Raw genomic sequence first — 5898 nt, forward strand, 5'->3', positions numbered from 1 at the left:
AGCGTCCACGCAGCAGTAACATAAGGAAGACAGCAGTTTTCTAGAAGCGTCCAGGCAGCAGGAACATGAGGAAGACAGCAGTGTTCTAGAAGCGTCCACGCAGCAGGAACATGAGGAAGACAGCAGTGTTCTAGAAGCGTCTACGCAGCAGGAACATGAGGAAGACAGCAGTGTTCTAGAAGCGTCCACACAGCAGGAACATGAGGAAGACAGCGGTGTTCTAGAAGCGTCCACGCAGCAGGAACATGAGGAAGACAGCAGTGTTCTAGAAGCGTCCACGCAGCAGGAACATGAGGAAGACAGCAGTGTTCTAGAAGCGTCCACGCAGCAGGAACATGAGGAAGACAGCGGCCAGGAGAATACAGAGAGTACACACTGTCGGAACCACGATCTCTGTTACCATCTCCATGTGGCTGGTCAACGGATCTGAAATAATCATTGAACACAATAAATAAATTAAATGTTTTTATAAAACCCTTACAGTAACCCGGTCTACACCCTAAACAGCAAACAGAGGCTCCATTTTTTTTTATAATAACACATAGATGACTACACCACTTTGCACTACTAGCAGAAATGTACTCAGCGGCAAATAGCGAATAGTGCTAAATGAAACACAACTCAAATTCAACACTTTAAATGATTTGAAAAGTATTTGGTGAATGTATTTCCTACCCAGGTCTGCTACACACCAGTCAGTCAACAAAAGAAGAAGTGAGGAAGTCCTACGTAGGCCTACCTAAACTTCATCATGCACTGGCCAAACCTTTGGCATCCCTGCCTGTTCCTTACTGTCCTGCTGGGACTTTCTTCTAGCTGGAGGAGCAAACAAAGAAGAGTCCTGTTAGAGAATGTCTTCCCATGTAGTTTTGTAGTTCAACTATTTGTAGTTCAACTGTTTGTAGTTCAACTATTTGTAGTTCAACTATTTGTAGCTCAACTATTTGTAGTTCAACTATTTGTAGCTCAACTATTTGTAGTTCAACTATTTGTAGTTCAACTATTTGTAGTTCAACTATTTGTAGTTCAACTATTTGTAGTTCAACTATTTGTTGAAAAGTGCCAATTAGAGCCAGAATGTTCCTTTGTTTGCCCTGGCAGCCAGATTCAGCCCGATGTCCCTGCACTCTGAAGTTGTTGGAGCTGACTGACATACATTGTGTAAAATATTAAAAAATATATATTTAAAGTTTTAAAGTATGTGCTTGATTTAGGTTGGAGTTGCATTTTGGGACTATTCTATTGAGTCCGTTGTACTGGGGCTTACTAAATCAAGTCAATCGCAGCTCAAGTATTGGAAAGTCTTTGCCATGATGTCTTTGAGCCAGGTGTCTGGTGGTGTTGGGGTTCGGTGGTGTTGGGGTCTGTCTGTGTTGGGGTCTGGTGGTGTTGGGGTCTTGTGGTGTTGGGGTCTGATGGTGTTGGGGTCTGGTGGTGTTGGGGTTTGGTGGTGTTGGGGTCTGTCGGTGTTGGGGTTTGGTGGTGTTGGGGTCTGGTGGTGTTGGGGTCTGGTGGTGTTGGGGTCTAGTGGTGTTACGGTCTGGTGGTGTTGGGGTCTGATGGTGTTGGGGTCTGATGGTGTTGGGGTCTGGTGGTGTTGGGGTCTAGTGGTGTTACGGTCTGATGGTGTTGGGGTCTGATGGTGTTGGGGTCTGGTGGTGTTGGGGTCTGGTGGTGTTGGGGTCTGGTGGTGTTACGGTCTGGTGGTGTTGGGGTCTGATGGTGTTGTGGTCTGGTGGTGTTGGGGTCTAGTGGTGTTGGGGTATAGTGGTGTTGGGGTCTGGTGGTGTTGGGGTTTGGTGGTGTTGGGGTCTGGTGGTGTTGGGGTTTGGTGGTGTTGGGGTCTGGTGGTGTTACGGTCTGGTGGTGTTGGGGTGTAGTGGTGTTGGGGTATAGTGGTGTTGGGGTCCGTCAGTGTTGGGGTCTAGCGGTGTTACGGTCTGGTGGTGTTGGGGTCTGGTGGTGTTGGGGTCTGGTGGTGTTGGGTTCTGGTGGTGTTGGGGTCTAGTGGTGTTGGGGTCTGGTGGTGTTGGGGTCTGGTGGTGTTGGAGTATAGCGGTGTTACGGTCTGGTGGTGTTGGGGTCTAGTGGTGTCGGGGTTTGGTGGTGTTGGGGTCTAGTGGTGTCGGGGTCTGGTGGTGTTGGGGTTTGGTGGTGTCGGGGTCTGGTGGTGTTGGGGTCTTTGGTGGTGTCGGGGTCTGGTGGTGTTGGGGTCTAGTGGTGTTGGGGTCTGGTGGTGTCGGGGTCTGGTGGTGTTGGGGTCTGGTGGTGTTGGTCTGGTGGTGTTGGGGTCTGTCAGTGTTGGGGTCTGGTGCTGTTGGGGTCTGTCTGTGTTGGGGTCTGGTGGTGTTGGGGTCTGGTGGTGTTGGGGTTTGGTGGTGTTGGGGTCTGGTGGTGTTACGGTCTGGTGGTGTTGGGGTCTGGTGCTGTTGGGGTCTGTCTGTGTTGGGGTCTGGTGTTGTTGGGGTTTGGTGGTGTTTGGGTCTGGTGGTGTTACGGTCTGGTGGTGTTGGGGTCTGTCTGTGTTGGGGTCTGGTGGTGTTGGGGTCTGGTGGTGTTGGGGTCTGGTGGTGTTACGGTCTGGTGGTGTTGGGGTTTGGTGGTGTTACGGTCTGGTGGTGTTGGGGTCTGTCTGTGTTGGGGTCTGGTGGTGTTGGGGTCTGGTGGTGTTGGGGTCTGGTGGTGTTACGGTCTGGTGGTGTTGGGGTTTGGTGGTGTTACGGTCTGGTGGTGTTGGGGTCTGGTGGTGTTGGGGTCTGGTGGTGTTACGGTCTGGTGGTGTTGGGGTGTAGTGTAGCCTTCTGTACTGACCTGCAGCTAGAAGCTGGTTACTGGAGGAGCACATCTCTGTGGCTTTCCTTCTCCAGCTCTCCACCTGTAGAGACCATCAAAATGCACGTATTAATTAACCAACCAACCAATCAATCAATCAATATGTATTAATACAAGCCATTAAAAAAAAGTCTGTCACAAAACAGCACAGTGGAAAACTTTGAAGAAAAGAGAATAGGCCTATAGCAGGTGTCTGTGACTGACTGACTGTACCTCTCTCTGGTTGGGGAATCCATTCGAGCTGATGATGCGTTTGTAGTACTGAACAGAGGCTTTTGGGTAACGTGGTTTATTCTTGTTGAGGAAGTCCACGTAGAACAGGCCAAACCTCTCAGAGAAGCCTTCGTCCCACTCAAACTTGTCCAGCAGCGACCAGGCTGTAACCCTTCACGTTCACGCCGTCCTTAAGGGCTGCCGTGTGGAGAAAAGACCACCAGAGGGTGCTGTAGGAGTTCACTTGCCCAGTATCAATAGAGTAGACAGTGAAACAAACTTCAAACACTCTCAAAACACCTGTTTTGTCCTAAAATGATGCCAGTTCACTAAAACAATTACTTGTTATAAAGAAAAGTAAACGTTTTACTAAACCTCTATAGTATTAGAATATTTTCTCTACTAAACCTTTCTTCAAGGTAATATTCAGAGGTTATTATTTTCTCTACTAAACCTTTCGTCAAGGTAATATTCAGAGGTTATTATGTTCTCTACTAAACCTTTCGTCAAGGTAATATTCAGAGGTTATTATTTCCTCTGATAGATCGGTTCCTCACCCTTGAGCATCTCATTGATGTAATCCTTGAAGTACTGCATCCTCCAATCATCACACAGGTCTGTGCACCTCTGCACCTTCTCTGACACCCCGTTCTCTGTCACGTAGATCATGGGGTTCCCATACTGGGTCTAGTAGGGAGACAGGGTGGGGAGACAGGGTGGGGAGACAGGGTGGGGAGGCAGGGAGACAGGGTGGGGAGGCAGGGAGATGGGATGGGGAGGCAGGGTGGTGAGACAGGGAGACAGGGTGGGGAGACAGGGTGGGGAGGCAGGAGACAGGGAGGGGAGGCAGGGAGACAGGGTGGGGAGACAGGGTGGGGAGGCAGGGAGGGGAGGCAGGGAGACAGGGTGGGGAGACAGGGTGACAGGGTGGGGAGACAGGGAGACAGGTTGGGGAGGCAGGGAGACAGGGTGGGGAGGCAGGGAGACAGGGTGGGGAGACAGGGTGGGGAGACAGGGTGGGGAGGTAGGGGACAGGGTGGGGAAGCAGGGAGACAGGGGGTGGGGAGACAGGGTGACAGGGTGGGGAGGCAGGGAGACAGGGTGGGGAGACAGGAGACAGGGTGGGGAGGCAGGGAGACAGGGTGGGGAGACAGGGAGACAGGGTGGGAGACAGGATGGGGAGGCAGGGAGACAGGGTGGGGAGACAGGGTGGGGAGGCAGGGAGACAGGGTGGGGAGACAGGGAGACAGGGAGGGGAGGCAGGGAGACAGGGTGGGGGAGGCAGGGAGATGGGGTGGGGAGACAGGGTGGGGAGGCAGGGAGACAGGGTGGGGAGACAGGGTGGGGAGGCAGGGAGACAGGGTGGGGAGACAGGGAGGGAGGCAGGGAGACAGGGTGGAGAGACAGGGTGGGGAGACAGGGAGACAGGGTGGGGAGACAGGGTGGGGAGGCAGGGAGACATTGTGGGGAGGCAGGGTGGTGGGACAGGGAGACGGTGTGGGGAGGCAGGGAGACGGGGTGGGGAGGCAGGGTGGTGGGACAGGGAGACGGTGTGGGGAGGCAGGGAGACGGGGTGGGGAGGCAGGGTGGTGGGACAGGGAGACAGAGAGACAGGGTGGTGAGGCAGGGGGGGTGGCAGAGTGGGGAGACAGGAAGACGTGGTAGGGAGATGGGTTGATGAGACAGGGAGATGGGGAGATGGGGTGGGGAGACAGGGAGACGGGGTGGTGAAACAGGGTGTTGAGAGAGGGAGATGGGGTGGGGAGACAGGGAGACGGGGTGGTGAAACAGGGTGTTGAGACAGGGAGATGGGGTGGGGAGACAGGGAGACGGGGTGGTGAAACAGGGTGTTGAGACAGGGAGATGGGGTGGGGAGACAGGGAGGACGGGGTGGTGAAACAGGGTGTTGAGACAGGGAGATGGGGTGGGGAGACAGGGAGACGGGGTGAGTGAGCAGGGTGTTGAGACAGGGAGATGGGGTGGGGAGACAGGGAGACGGGGTGGTGAGACAGGGGTGAGGAGATAGGAGAGGGGAGACAAACACATCAAATACATCATATATTTAACCCAAGTCTGGCAGGTAGGACCTGCCCACACTAACAGTAGTGTATTATACCTTGACGAAGTTGAGCAGGCGTCTGAATCCCCAGGGACAGAGTAGAGCCACTCTGAGCCGGGTCGGGCCAGCGAGGGTCCACCAACTCCACCAGGTCACGGTCGGTGAAGTAGCTGTTCCCACGGCCAGACGGGTAGTTCTTCTGGGTGATATAGCGCGTGGTGAAGTGGCCAATACCCAGGAAGTCACAGGTGCCCTTGATGTAACTCTTCTCCTGGGAGGAGAAGACGGGGAGACGGGGAGGTTCCTAGGACCCTGCTGGGCACTCTTCCTACCTGGAGACCAGAGAGAGAGAGAGAGACCAGATTACACTATGACCGTTGACCTCTAACCCTGACATTGGGAGGAGAGATGGGGAGACGGGGAGGTTCCTAGACCCTGCTGGGCACTCTTCCTACCTGGAGACCAGAGAGAGAGAGACCAGGATTACACTATGACCGTTGACCTCTAACCCTGACATTGGGAGGAGAGATGGGGAGACGGGAGGTTCCTAGACCCTGCTGGGCACTCTTCCTACCTGGAGACCAGAGAGAGAGAGAGACCAGATTACACTATGACCGTTGACCTCTAACCCTGACATTGGGAGGAGAGACGGGGAGACGGGAGGTTCCTAGACCCTGCTGGGCACTCTTCCTACCTGGAGACCAGAGAGAGAGACCAGATTTACACTATGACCGTTGACCTCTAACCCTGACATTGGGAGAGACGGGGAGACGGGAGGTTCCTAGACCCTGCTG

At 53.8% G+C, this 5898-nt stretch overlaps 1 pseudogene; it reads right to left on the reverse strand.

Annotated features, from left to right (window-relative positions):
- Nucleotides 1-310: 310 nt before the first annotated feature.
- Nucleotides 311-5408, reverse strand: LOC135533388 (lactase-like protein; annotated as a pseudogene).
- Nucleotides 5409-5898: the final 490 nt, after the last annotated feature.

The sequence above is a fragment of the Oncorhynchus masou genome, unplaced genomic scaffold (assembly GCF_036934945.1).
Source record: "Oncorhynchus masou masou isolate Uvic2021 unplaced genomic scaffold, UVic_Omas_1.1 unplaced_scaffold_2352, whole genome shotgun sequence".
NCBI lineage: Eukaryota > Metazoa > Chordata > Actinopteri > Salmoniformes > Salmonidae > Oncorhynchus > Oncorhynchus masou.